This window comes from Seriola aureovittata, chromosome 8 (genome assembly GCF_021018895.1).
Source record: "Seriola aureovittata isolate HTS-2021-v1 ecotype China chromosome 8, ASM2101889v1, whole genome shotgun sequence".
NCBI lineage: Eukaryota > Metazoa > Chordata > Actinopteri > Carangiformes > Carangidae > Seriola > Seriola aureovittata.
The window spans coordinates 8301549-8315825 of NC_079371.1; the positions used below are offsets into that span (position 1 = coordinate 8301549).

At 38.3% G+C, this 14277-nt stretch overlaps 1 protein-coding gene across 2 annotated transcripts in view; it reads right to left on the reverse strand.

Moving 5' to 3' along the window:
* The window catches only part of fat2 (FAT atypical cadherin 2), a 104934-nt gene extending 99351 nt beyond the window's left edge, over positions 1 to 5583 (reverse strand). For both annotated transcript variants that reach the window (XM_056383333.1, XM_056383331.1), the window contains exon 1: positions 5365 to 5583. The gene's annotated coding sequence lies outside the window, so the exon portion shown is untranslated. The remainder of the gene's footprint in view (positions 1 to 5364) is intronic.
* Between the last annotated feature and the right edge of the window lie 8694 nt (positions 5584 to 14277).

Below are 14277 nucleotides of genomic sequence, written 5' to 3' on the forward strand. Positions count from 1 at the left end.
GATTACATTTACCATTCAAGTATACATGTCCCTTATTCTTGGGGGAGATTCATTTTTATATTGTTGACTCAAATCTGGAGCACATCCACTGATAATTCACTGAGCTGTATTGATTTGTATTGGACCAAACAATCAGGGGCTGTACACATGATGATGTGACTTGGAGCTACTACTGATACTCAGATATAAAACTATGCATGGCCGTTTTTTTGCCTCAGAATTATTCATGAATTGATTAGGAGAAAATTAAACCTGAAAAAAAAAGACCATCAATTCCTCTTGGAGCTCTACTGAATGTTACAGCATTTTTTTTTGTTTTCCAGTTTGCAACTTCACTGTCGTGGCTCACTAATGTTAGTGCTGCAGCATTTTACGAATTTGTGGCCAGTTCTGGTCAGGGTGAAGAAAATAACTTGATCCACAGTCTGTTTTTGTTTTTGCGCCCATACAGCAATTTGGAAAACAACAGCTTTCCCCTGAACTAACATTACAGCAGGGAGGCATTTCTCCATTTCTCCAGACATCACTTTAGTAACAGTACAGAGGAGTGCTCCACTTTCTCCTCCTTACTCCAGACCACACAAACCATTTACTGGTTTTTACAAAAAAACATTTAACCAATAAACAGCTCGTATCATCATTCCAACACAGGCAGAGGAGCATATAATGTTTCCAAATGAATGTAGTTAACTTGAAAAAAGCTGCACTCACTTTTCTTATTATCTTTCCTGTTGGGTGACCTTCATCAAGGCCAGTTATTCTGACTGCAAGTTATGTTTCATATTGGATTTCATTAGCGTAAGAGCCTGAAAATAGTGCCTGCCTTTCAGTTTACTGACTTGAAAAAATTATGAATCAAATCAAATTGTGACACCAAGAATCCAAAATGAGATCGCTTAGGATTCCCAGGCATAGGGATGACATAATCTCTTAGGCTATTGAATTTCCTGATATTTCCAACCATATGCAATATTGTTCATAATGAAAGATAAAATTAGTAGTATAGTAGTATCATAAACAACTCCACCTTGCAAAAAAATTTAAAAAAAAATACATTGCCGAAATATGGATATTGCCTAAACTTATAATCAGTGTTATTTTAAAACCTTGTAGCACTGCCCCGAAGTGGCCAGAAAAACCATTAATGCTGGTTTAAGAAGATTAGAGTCCAACAACAGCCCTGCTGTGTTCATCTAGCCAGGTGTATGAAGGGTTAATGTTGCAGGGTTACCCCAAGCTAACTGGTTAGCAGAGGTGGTCAGCACTGCTTGTGTTCACTGAAGCATAATAACCCTAACATTATATAGCTCATTAAATTATTCCCTCTGATGTTAGGAGGGGTGTTTACAACCGTTTACAACCTGTGATATGAACTGAAAAAATAAGGATAAAAAAGTCTCTCTTCTCCCAGATAGTTATGCCCGCATCCAGGTACCAATTAGAATCAGGCAGTGGCAGGGTTGGGGAGGGCGCTGTCAGAGGTGGGACCAGATAACCTGGACGAGAATCCTTCATTGTCCTCTCCTCACTCTGACTTGTTCTCATTTATAGAAACTGCCTCCAAGCTCTCTGCTCTGCTCTCATTTTATTACTTTTTTCCTGCATGACTGTTATCAGCGCCTGATGGCTCTGACCTTTGACCTCTGCACAACCGGCTCCAGCCAGCAGTCAAAATCATTTTGTTCTCATTCATACCCTAGTGTTACAATACATTATTCATGGGACATTATTTCTACATTTCATGCAGCATTAGTGTCACAGTTTTAGGTTTGAGTTTTACAACAGTACAGACTGTCTTTAACATGTTCTGCAAAAGCCACCTGTCTGCCCAGCCCTCCCTAATACAAAAGTTTGTCTAATCTAATTTAATCTAATCTAATCTAATCCTGAGAAGTAAAGCTTGTTTGTAAATTGTACTGCATAAAAACATGACTGCAAACTAAACTTTTAATTCAGTCAAAATGCCATCTGCTGAAACTTTCACAGCTAATGCCTTTACAGGAGTGTAATTTCAGATCAGACGTCCAGGATTATGTTAGGGTGGGGTTACGATGCTAACCCCCAGTCTGGAAGGGTTCAAGGGTTGGGAAGGGCGCGGCCTCCGAACCAACCTCTCTCACACCCACAGCACGAAGTCGGGACATGGAGGCCTTTAACTGGAGCTTTGTGGTTATGTTGGGATGAGTTAACAGCACTGTGCTGCTCTAGTTCGGAGGCAGTTAACCCTGTCAGGACACCAGAGAAGCTCTGACAAAACTCAGACACTTTGAAAACACAGAACTGGAATTGTCTCTCTTAAATTAATACAAATCAAGACTTCAGTGTACAGCAGCTGGAACAAAATATGTGAGTGTCATCGCATTAAATCTTATGTTTGAGGTTTGACTGTTATTGACTTATTTCTTTATCTCAGCAGATTTCACTAAGTTCTATTCAATACTGTGGTGATAAACTCTGCTATACAATTCTACACATCAAGCCACAGCATGCTGGAGTACAGGGGCGATATCCGGGGATGGATGGTAAGCATAAAAACCCTCTATTATGACATATATAATTTTATACTGCAATATTCTCATATTGTAGTAATGCAAATTTTCTGGAAAACCATTCAAGACTCTTAATGTGTAAAACAACCAGACAAGGAATCTGTTTTTGCTTAATGCAGGCACTTAAATATCTCAGGTACTGCATCATATTGTTGGAAAATCACATAAAAATACAAAATTACTTTAACAATACTGCAACACTGGCCACAATTGCCTCCTAGAAGCAGAGACCCTGGCATAAAAAGTATAGAAAAATCTCTGATGGTAGGCAAATATTTATCCAATCACAGTATCTACTGTCATGTAACCAAACCCCATGTACAACTGGCCCATAGTATAGATCCATGCTCATAAATATGCTACAGTATCACACTGCTCTTTACAATATTGTAGCTTAACACAATATAGCAGACCTAATATACTGTATAATCAACACTATGTTATTATGATATACAATATGTAACAATGCAGCAGGTTTGTACAGCAATACACTGTTTTTCCAAGTCTGGGTCATCAACCAATAATAAAAAAAAAGTTAATTGACTGATGTCAACTGAACCCTTTCATCTCATTAAACTAGCTCCCCCACAACCACCACATCACACACCCACTGCCTACAACTTGTTTTTAAAGACAGACTGGATAATTCTTTAATCTCTACTCAACAATAAGATAAAATTTTACTGTCAGAGCATCTGTAAAAGTTGTGGTTGTGCAAAGCTGCAGGCAGTCATAAAAATTCTGTATGAAGTCACGGAAACGTTCTGGGGGTGAGATTTAAAGTGACTGTGGGGAATACTTTGATAATAAAACTGCATTCAGCTTTGACATTTGTTTATCCCCTTCATGTTAATTTGGGGCTATAAAAGTAGAGCATTTAGTAAAATAAGCTGCCAAAACCAGATTACACAAATACACTGTTAGAATTTTCTTTCCTCTCTGTACCACCATACTGTACAACACTTCAGCCTGAGCCTTTCCTCTCAGAGCTGCTGTCTGCAGGGTTAGGTCATGTCATGTGAGGGGTGGAAGGAGGAGTGTCGGGGGTCGGGGGTGTCCTTTCAAATAAAAACTGCCCCTCCACACATACTCACATACACCCACCCACACCCAAAGGGTCACTCAGGCCTCACAGCAAATACCATAATTACAGGGAGGGTCAGAAATGCCTCAGCAGCATTCCCTGTTAGCAAGCCCAGCCTGTCATTCACTCAGGTGGTCCGACAGTTCGTTTGGACCTGACTGTATGGGATGAGTCATGGGTGTAAATGTCTTTGAGTGTGTGTTTGCTTGGATTCAGTGGCATTTAATCCAATTTTCCACTCACATCACACTATCTTTGATGGTGTTTTCTATTTTTCAGCCTTTTCCTGGCTAATTTCATTACTTTGCTTGGTGATTTTCTGCACCTCACGCTCAGCAACTCAGACAATGAGACAGTGAGCTGAAGAGGCCAACAGGCCAGCCTAATTGCACAAGGGTAATATCCATCTCTGCTTTATGGCAGGCAGTTCCATCCATCCTTCCAGCTAAGTCTAGACTTTATCTCAATGACTCCAAACAGCTGTGTTATCAGCACCGTCATTAATGAGGCTCACCTTTTGCCAAATTACCCAACAGATAATTCAAAAAGCTCTCAGTCCAAATTGAATGATCTGCACCAATTTGGCGGCAATATTTCTGCAGAAACTTTACTCTTCTAAAAACTTTACAGGAAAACTAAACCGACTTAATCCTACTTTAACAAATTATGCTATGGCATTTCTCCAGGGTCATAAAAACCAATTATTTGCCTACATGCCTTAAAATTAAACCATTAACTGAAAGTAAAATCTAAACACAATATAACCTCAAGCAACTTTCAGGTCAAATGAGGTTCACTAAAATCAGTGAGTTGTTTTCTTTCAGCACCTATGTGTTGCTTTCCATTATGGAAAGTCACCTTTAAAGAAATAAAGTGGTGATTCCTTTGAGGTTATCTTGGCATCTATCCATCACAAATGCCATCATCCACTTCAAAATGCGCACTGTGCAAGCCACCCTTACTGAGAAGTTACAATTTCAGCAGGAGAGAAAAACCATCTCCTGACCTGAGTCATTTAAACACAACAATACTCACTCAGCATCTTTTCTTTTCCTGTCACTCCATTGCAAAACATCCATGTACATGCACCATCACTGCTGCAGAAATATGATTGAGCAATTTAATTCCACGCAGAAGAAACCAGCTCTAGAAGAAGAAGTAAAAAGAAGGGAGGGACTCTTTGGCCAGAGCTTTCAAACGTTAAAAGCTGGGCTGCATGTGTTGACATGTGCCTCTACTGCAGCTCTTTACCTCTCCTCCCATGCAAATGCTCCAAGCAAAAACTGTCACAAATAAAGGCTTAAAAATCCTTTACAAAACTCATGCACGTACTTTTGCGCTAACAAACACTTTCTTCTCTCTGAGTAAGGTAAATTCTTGATTGACACACTCTTAAATTTTAAATATCTTTTCGTCAACAGTTGACACTTAAAACACATTATAAAGTATCATGAGAACCTCAGTTACACAGTGTAAGTGCACGATTATAAATACAAGTTAAATGATAAAAGATGCATCGTGTGCAAAAAATATCTTCCAGAACTTGCCTGATTTATGTGTTGCAAAGAAAGTTTAGTTCTTCCTTCTGAGGCGCTTCTACTCTGTTTATATATTCTTCAGGGCAATGTTTAGTAATATTGTAATACTAAATAGTGGTGTCATTCTCCACAATAAACAGCGGTGTGAAGTGGAGTGAAGCAGCATGCATGGTGAGCGACTGGGAAAGCTTACCTGAGGTCCAGCTAGGTGACTCTTCCAGGAATATCTGTCTTTTTCTCCCCTCACGCTTCAGGAACTTTAAAAATCCTTTGACAGGATGGTGACAGCCGGTGTACTCCCATAACGGTCTGTTGTAAAGTCGATGAAAAAGAAAAGAAACAGTAAAAACACATACACACAAAGTTGTAGGAATGTGTTTCGACTGCCGCTAACTTCAACTTCAGCGCCTTCAAAGGCTCTGAACCAAAGTGCTGCTGAGACACTTCAACACTCCCTCAGGAGTCACATCTCCACCCACTTCTCACACTGTCCCTCCTCTCTTTCTGTGACACACACACACACACACCTTCTATGTGCCCAGATTGTGGGCTGTGCTCCCCCGCTCTTGCCTGTGGGATCAAACCTTTGGGCCTTGGCCAGCACTGTGCTCCTAGGGGGTGTGTGTGTGTGTGTGTGTGTGTGTGTGTGTGTGTGTGTGTGTGTGTGTGTGTGTGTGTGTGTGTGTGTGTGTGTGTGTGTGTGTGTGGTGTCTCTGCAATATGTTAAATCAATTTTGGTCTGATTTGATTCAGAAGTGCCACTATGCACAATAAATAATTTAAAAACAAAATGTTTATATAAAAACAAAACAAACCACATCTCTCACACACACACACACACACACACACACACACACACAAACAGAAGTTGATGAGAGTCGTATGCACCCCTGGGCAATATTATAATATTACATATAATATTACATATTTCTTTTAAATGAAAAGTACTGAATGCTAATGCGAACACTGCAGCCAACAGACATTAAAAATGAACCCTTCTTCAAATGTTAATACTTTATTACTGTTTATTTCATTAAAAAAGAATTAAACAGTGGCATGTATAAAATTTGGGATCCCTACTAAGTAAGTGCTTGCCCCCCCCCCCCTTTGGAAGATCACTTCAGGTTCTGAGATATTTTAGGTTTTCCTGCTCACACAGCAGGTTGACGATCTGCCCACAGGTTTTCAGTGATGTCCAGATCAGAGAGCTGTGAGGGCCAAAAGCCTCAGCTTGTGTTTACTGAAGTGGTTCATGCTAGATTTAAGATCATTGTCCTTTTGTAGAAACCAGCCTTTACCCTTTTTTGACTGACTGCAGAACGTCTGCCTCCAGAATCTGCTGATATTCATCTAGTTGAATTCATTCTTGCCTCTGTCTGTGCAGTGTTTTTTTCTGCACTCGCTGCCACACTAACCCAAAAGCAGAATATTTTTCTATCCTCAATAAGTAATAAGTAATAATAATAATATAGTAGTATAGTAATAGTAATAAGTAATAAGCACAGACTTAGTATGGTGCCTCAACCTGAACCCTGTCCTTCTGCACACACCACCATTACTGTTTTTTTATGTTTTTTAAATTCATGGCATAAAAAGTAACAGAGCATTAAAATTTGAAGAAAGGATAATTTTAATGTCTGTTCTTTCCACAATATAATCAAAAATGTTATGTAATTTCCCCAGGGGGACCCAAAGTTTCGCATACAATTGTACAGCTTTGCTTATGGCCTCATATGATGCAGTAGTCTGGGGAAATAACGACAGTATATTCATTTAATAATAAAATCTCCTCACAAAGGTCTCAAATTAGCAACTCTGAACTTTCTTTTATATTCAATCAAATAATTAAATGGTGAATTATTGTGAAACTCTCTTGACACTACAGCCACAAACCCCATATCCACATTTACTGGAAATAACAAATTAACAAACAAAATTCTTAAAGGGACATGTATGGACAGAACAGCTGCAGCAAAAAAACAAAACACTAAAAAGGGTCAGTTCAACCAAATTAGAGACAAAATACCCACTTACCACTGGAAGCATCTGGAAATACAGATAATTCTTTCTCTCCATTTCAGTTAAAAAACTGTTTATTTGCCCCTCAAGGGACTATTTGAGTAAAGCTGATAGCAAACATAAACACACAAACAAATCATTCACAAATATGAACAATGATCTGAAAATACTTAATAAGTTAGTGTGAAAACAGGAGAAAAAAGTTTTTTAATTAATGACCATGGGAAGTACATTGCTGACCAACAGTGTTCAATGATTCACTACAGCAAAAGGTGGAAAAGTGAAAATGTATTTATCTTTCTATACACAGAGAAAACTGATCATCTCTTTCTCTTTGGCTGATTTTTTTGAGATATCTGCTACTGAGACATCTGATGTTTCCTCAATACAATGGATGCAGATAGAATTTTATTTTTGGTGCCGTTTATGAAAACTTATGCTACAACTTTGGCATTTTCCAACTGCTGAAACATTAAAGCTACTGTCAAGTTAATGAGCTCTTTCTCTTCTCCGGTTATTATGAGTGACACTAACAGGGCACTGAGTTTAGAAGGTTCAACAGCAGAAACTGAAAACTAACGGCCAACAAGACCAAAGTCATTTCAATTCATTAGTACTTTTTATAAACTGTGAAAATCCTTCTTTTTCATTGAAATAAAAATTTAGGCTCCTTTTGTGACGGGCCTGACTCTCTGATTGAGGCTACTCCTGTGCCAGAGATAATGTTCCTGTTAATATACATAATCCACATAATTCATCCTGGACTGTTCATTCATTGAGAGCTATGCAATTCGTTGGGAACTGTTTTCTGTCAGCAGTGGGGAACCATGAAAAGTAGGGCTACAACTCGGCTTGATCAATATCCAAAATGTAATATGTTGATACAGTCCAGCCCCGAATATCGTATTATATGATATTATCGTGAGGGGGGGTTTATAATATATAATTATTTTATGTTTAAGGTATTTTTTTATAAACAGTAAATTAAGTTAAGGAGTGAAATTAAAGGTCAGACTCACGAGCAGGAAAGACTCCAAACTGCAAACTGCAAAAAAAAAAAAAAAAAAAAGATATTCAAATTTCAATGATATGAAAAAAAGAAACACAATTCTCATACTTGAAAGGCTCTGACATTTTTGCTTGATAATCAATTAATCAGTTCATTGACTAATCATTTCAGCTCTAACAAAAACACATTTACAGTATGTAGACTTTTAATTAATCAATTAACTAACTGTGGGTTTAATTGATGATAACCCTTTCCTTGTTTTTTACTGTCCAGTCTGGGTGTAACCATCTGACTCAGCAGCAACTAACCATCGCAGCCTAATGGAGACAGGTAATTAGCTGTGATGGGTTTTTTTGCAGCAGAAACTCAACAGGCTTTATGTTGCTGTTGTGTAAACACTGGAAACAAACTCACTGCATACGGCTCCCCGACTCCTGGCCCTGGGCCATGAATGTGGTTAAGAACAAGGGGGGAGAATAATGTGGGTGGTGGTAGTGGCATCTAATCTATAGTACGTGACTGAATAAAGACGCATTAAGTAATTTCTGTCTTATCTAAATTTAAAGAGCAGTGAACTGCAGTTAGCCTATAAGTAGCAAAAATCTAAAAGTTACAATTGATTATTGTTTAAGTTAAGACATAAGATTAGAGTAGGGATCCAGCAAAAAAGTATAATAACAAGGTAATTCATCATCATGATAAATATAAGAATAATTAAGTTATTGTGTCTGAGAACAAAATCCAACACTAGTCTGTGGTTTTTTGTGAGAGCCATGTGTGTGAGCCTGAACAAAATCCAAAAAAAACCTGCCACAGATGCTGTGTATAATTTGATTTTGCCATCAGACACATTATACATTCCTGGACTGAGTTCCTTGTATGATGAGTAGACAACAGGGAATGAATGAATGATTTTGGAAAAAGAAACCAACTGGGATTTGGAAATACAGTCAATGTCACATCACCTGCAGCAGCTAAGTTGTTAAAGATAATTAATAGCATGCTGGGACGTAGCAAAAAAGATAAAGATCTATTCTGTTCTATATACATAATCTGTAAGTAACACCCAAGGTATTCCTGCTCTAAGGGTCTGCCTTGGATTATACAAAGCACTTCTGCAGCTGATCATGTAGGGTAATGTTGGGGGTGGACGAATAATTTGGATTTCATTATTAACTTCATCATTTGCAAGACAGGTGACTAACAATAGTGGAGTGGAGCACAAAACTCCAGCACAGATCAAATCAAATGGCTTGACAGACCAATACGCACTGCAGGACTTTCAATAATCGTATCTACAGTTCCAGGTGTTGCAAAAGCCATTTTGCTGTATTGGAAATGTGTAATGACAATAAAGCCTTTTCTATTTTATTTTCAAAGCTTCAGCCAACTCTAGTGGGGCAAAGAAAATAACTTCTCTCCACAGTTCTGCACACGAACAGTGTTTTGGATTACAATGGCTTTGTTGTTCTCCACTGCTGGAGACATGACAACACAGCTTTTTCTCCCTTCTCCTTCTTTACTCCAAAACACACACACTGATTAACTTCTGTTATTACAAAAAGCATTTAACCAGTGATGTGTGTCAGTGAATTACACTTTTCATACAAGCAGAAAACTACAAGCTAGGGTAACAAGTTCACGCTTCTCTAAGGGGGTCAAAGGTATTCTGGGAAATGTAGGAAATCACTAAATGAAGGAGAAGTAGAAAACAGAAATTAGATGTCATACATTAAACTTTTGGCTGAATAAAATATTGTAATGTCCCTTTAAAGCCAGAACAGAAGGTGAGCAGATGCTTCCCTGAGGCTCCATGTCCAGTATTTCAAGGCCAAGGTAGAGAGACCTATGATACAGAGAGAGAGAGAGAGAGAGAGAGAGAGAGAGAGAGAGAGAGAGAGAGAGAGAGAGAGAGAGAGAACACATGGACCAGTGGAAAAGAGCAGGTGGATGGGGGGGAGTTAAAAAGCAGGGAGAGAGAAGATAAATGAAAATAAAGATAAATGAAAATAAAGAGAAGGGTAAAGAGGTAGAAAGCAATAGAGGGGAAAAGAAAAAAAGGGAGGATTACAGGGGAGGGTGGTGATAGAAAAGAGAGATGAGAAGAAAAAGGAGGATGATGAAGGTAAACAAATGAAACCAATGTTGATGAAGAAAGAGTGACTGAGAAATGGATGCAAGGTGTTACAAAGGAAAGGAAAAACAGAAAGGAGGCAAAGGTGAACATGGAAAGAAAGGGGAGTGAGAGTAGCTGGAGGATGCATGGAAGTAAAACGAGACAGTGAAATTAATCCAAAAATAAGGTGCAAAGAGATGGACATAGAGGTGGAGAAGATAAAATGGAGTAAGAGAGAGGGAAACAGATGAACGGAGAGAGCAAAAAAAAGGAGGGAGGAGGTCTGGTCCAGAAATAAACACCAACAGAAGGTGGGCATGAAGCCACCGGCAGCAGGTGAACCTGAGCAAAGAGCAGGAGAGCCTGGAGGAAATGAAAGCTAAAATCCACCTTATGTAACCCACTGCTGATGTCTCATGCTGTCCAATCCATACCGCTCAACATTTACATTTACACCAGGGTCATTCAGCCGACGCTTCTGTCCTGACCGACTTGCAGTAGAACAAAATGTCTCAGCAGTTTAAGATGTCCATGAGTAAATGTCAGATTTTGGTGTTTGTCCCTAAGAATCAAAGACCAATTACTGGTTTTTAATATTCAACAGTCGTACAAGGATAAATCCATCAGAGAAGAGGAAACAGACCAACTGCTATGTCCACAGGCAAAGGAAATGGACTATGGCCTGTATTTATCGAGGACGTTAGAGGAAATTGTTAGGGAATTGGCCAACTATTGCAGTATAGGATTAGAAGAATAAAGCATTTTTATCATCTTTCTTGACCCAGGAAAGTTATCGTTACTATCTGAGCTGCCGTGACATGTTAGGAAAAACATGTACATAAATCCCAGGAGGCATGTAATTTGACAAAGTAGAGTTTAAATATCAACTAACTTATTACAGATTTTGTCAGGGATAATAACTTAATCTATATGTCTTCTCTACATAAATCAATTCTTGAAGACTCGATTTGCACAATGTACTGTGTTTATTTTCAAAATTTTACACCTCTATTTTGGAAGAGAAAAATATCAAAATCATAAATCCATCATTCAATATTTTTAAAATGTAGAGGGTTGAGTCTGTACAGGTGCTTTAATTTTGTCAAGCAATGGAGCGTGATTTGTTTTAATTTTGTCCTTTCAATCATTTCCTACAAGCATGCACCACATGGAGGGCAGATCTGTAAACCTTCATACAAACAGAATTTCCTCATATAGAGTTAGTTGAAGTATTGAAATCAATTATGTGTTTTGGTAGTGTGGTGACTCTTCTGACTCTATTAAGATTCTGTATTGCCTTCAGTCACAACTGTGTCTATGTTATAAATGTACATGTGTTTTTCCTACATGTGTTTTACTTCCAACAGCTGTTGAAAACAACATAAGAAAAAAAAGTTGATAATGTGAAAATTAAGCTCATGTATAAAGAGATTTGGAGGAATTTATAATTCATTGTTATTGTAATTAACTTGGTTGGAGTGTTTTGCTTTCATATTTCTATCCGTATGAATTATATATAACTACATCGGGAGAAATGCACAACAATTAAGATGAGAAAAGTAATCTGGATTTACTTGAACGTGCTGTTTCCTATGTGTTTTTATGTTCTTCTGGTCTGGGTTGCATTTCTTTATAATGTAGCAAAGTGTTTGCAATGTTACTTACCACATTCTTTCTCAGGACTGAATACATTCCCTGATGCTATTAAATAATAATGAGAATAATAAGAATAATAAATATTTAAATAATTAAATGAATATCATAAACATGCAACGACTAGTTGACTTATGGCTTGAGCTAACGACTACCAGTCGACCACGAAAATCTTTGGTCGGGGGAAGTCCTAGTGATTTGTGTTTCTCATTAGGCAAAGTACTTGATACTCAATATCAAGCTATGGTAATTAGTTCATTTGTAATGTTATGAAAAACGATTTAAAAGGAGCAAAAGATGTTACTTTAAATGACTGGACCATTTGAAAAAATGCAACTGGAGTCCCTGTGCTCGCCCCTGACAGTCAGAATAGAGCAACCCAGAGCAATGCAGGGTCAGCTCTCAGTTCATCGGTTCAGCTACGTCCTGTTCATGTTCCACCCTGTCGCCTCCAGATGGACGGATAGTGAAAGGAAAACTGTCGCCACATGTCGGCCAAACCAGTTTGCAGGTGCAGTAATGGATCGAGGCTGCAGGGCCTTGAATGGTCCTCAGCTGACCTTTCTCAACATGTGTCAATGTGTCTGTCAACAAGTTCACTTCTTCACTCGCTCTGTCCTGACAGAGGTGACGAGGAATTTGGGGGTCGGTAGAAGGACAGAGGTGAGGAGAGAAAATAGGTACAAAGTCTAAACTGTTTGACAAAAAATGTTGACTGCAGTTCATACATCATTGAACCACATGGGTCAAAGTGTTGGCTAAGTGGCTTCTTTAATTACACAAAGTAAATGATGTCATCTTCAGTCATAAAGACATTTCTCCACTTTCCCTTCAGGAGTTTATGTTGACAGTTTCGGTGGCAAGTGATTCCTGCAGATTCGTGCACAGTTTATTTTAGTTCCTGTGACAATTCAACTGTTAACTCCCATGAGATGCCCACTGATAGAGATCAGAGCGACGTTAGCCTGAATTCCTCCAAACAACAGCATATCGGTACATTCATGGTACATGAGTTTAGTCCTCTTATGATTCCGCTTCTAGATTTTGTCACTATCCAAATAAACTAAGATGAAATGCACTGATAAACAGAAACGGACATGTAGCTGCCTAATTTGAGCAGGTACATTTGCAAAATATATTGCATTTACTGTATTTAAAAACACCACATATCAAAAGCAAATAAGGCAATATAAAGTGAAACTTAGTTTTAAAAATTTAACAGAAAATGTAGTGAATGAAATGTTTCTGCAGTATTCTGGTAACCTCCCCCACTCCTCCCTGAGGCTGTGAGGTAACCCCTATTGGGATAACTTTGATTTACAGTGTTTGCCCCCACCTCACTTAATGCCTGCCCCTGCTGGGTGATAACGATCGTACAGGCAGCAGCAGGCTGAAGTGCTCTTGTTCTATCAACATGAAAAGGAAGCTCTCTGAAAAGCAGATCCACCATCCATTCATAGAAAATATTAATTTTTTTTGTTGATCAAGCTCTACTTTCAAGATTTCCAAACCAAACAACCATTTCTCATGTCAGCAATGAACCTTTATTATAAAGCACATTGAGTTTGCCTTATGAAATGTGCTATATAAATAAAACTGACTTGACTTGACTTTATATTCAATAAATAATGTTTTATTTCTCTCTAACTGCAAAAAGCCCTGTCCTTTACTTTGACTGATAATACGTTCTTCAGGGGAATTATCTGTAAATACAGACAAGACTCAACTAAAAGACACTCCAGACAGGAGGCTCAGCGCCTCAGGTTACTCTCAAATACTTCAGTAACTGTACATTGCGTCGCAACTTATCTTGTGATTAATTCAGGTAATAGATGATTGACTAAAGTGGAAAAATCCTCCTCCTGATGTTTTACTGACCTAAACTTGTTCTGTGTCGTCACTAAGGCGGCAACTAACAATTATTGACATTATCGAGTAAACAATCGATTATTTAAAATTATAAAATTTAAATAATAAAATTGTCCAAAAAACCTAAATATTCAGCTTACAGTGATATAAGACATAGAATAGCAGCAAGTCTTCTCTTTTTAGAAGCTGAAACCTTCAAATATTTGACTTTTTTTCCCACAGTTTTTGCTTGAAAATGACAATCAGTTCTCAAAATAGTTAGGAGCTAATCAACTAATTGTTTCAGCTCCAACTGCCACCATATTTTATACTTCTCCTCTGCCCTTACTGGCTAAGTTCCTAACTTAATTTCAACAGATTGTATCTCTAGGTGGGCGGGCTAACAGCATGTCAACAAAACGTATTAACTGTAACAGCTCAGTGAAGGGAGGACAGACAGA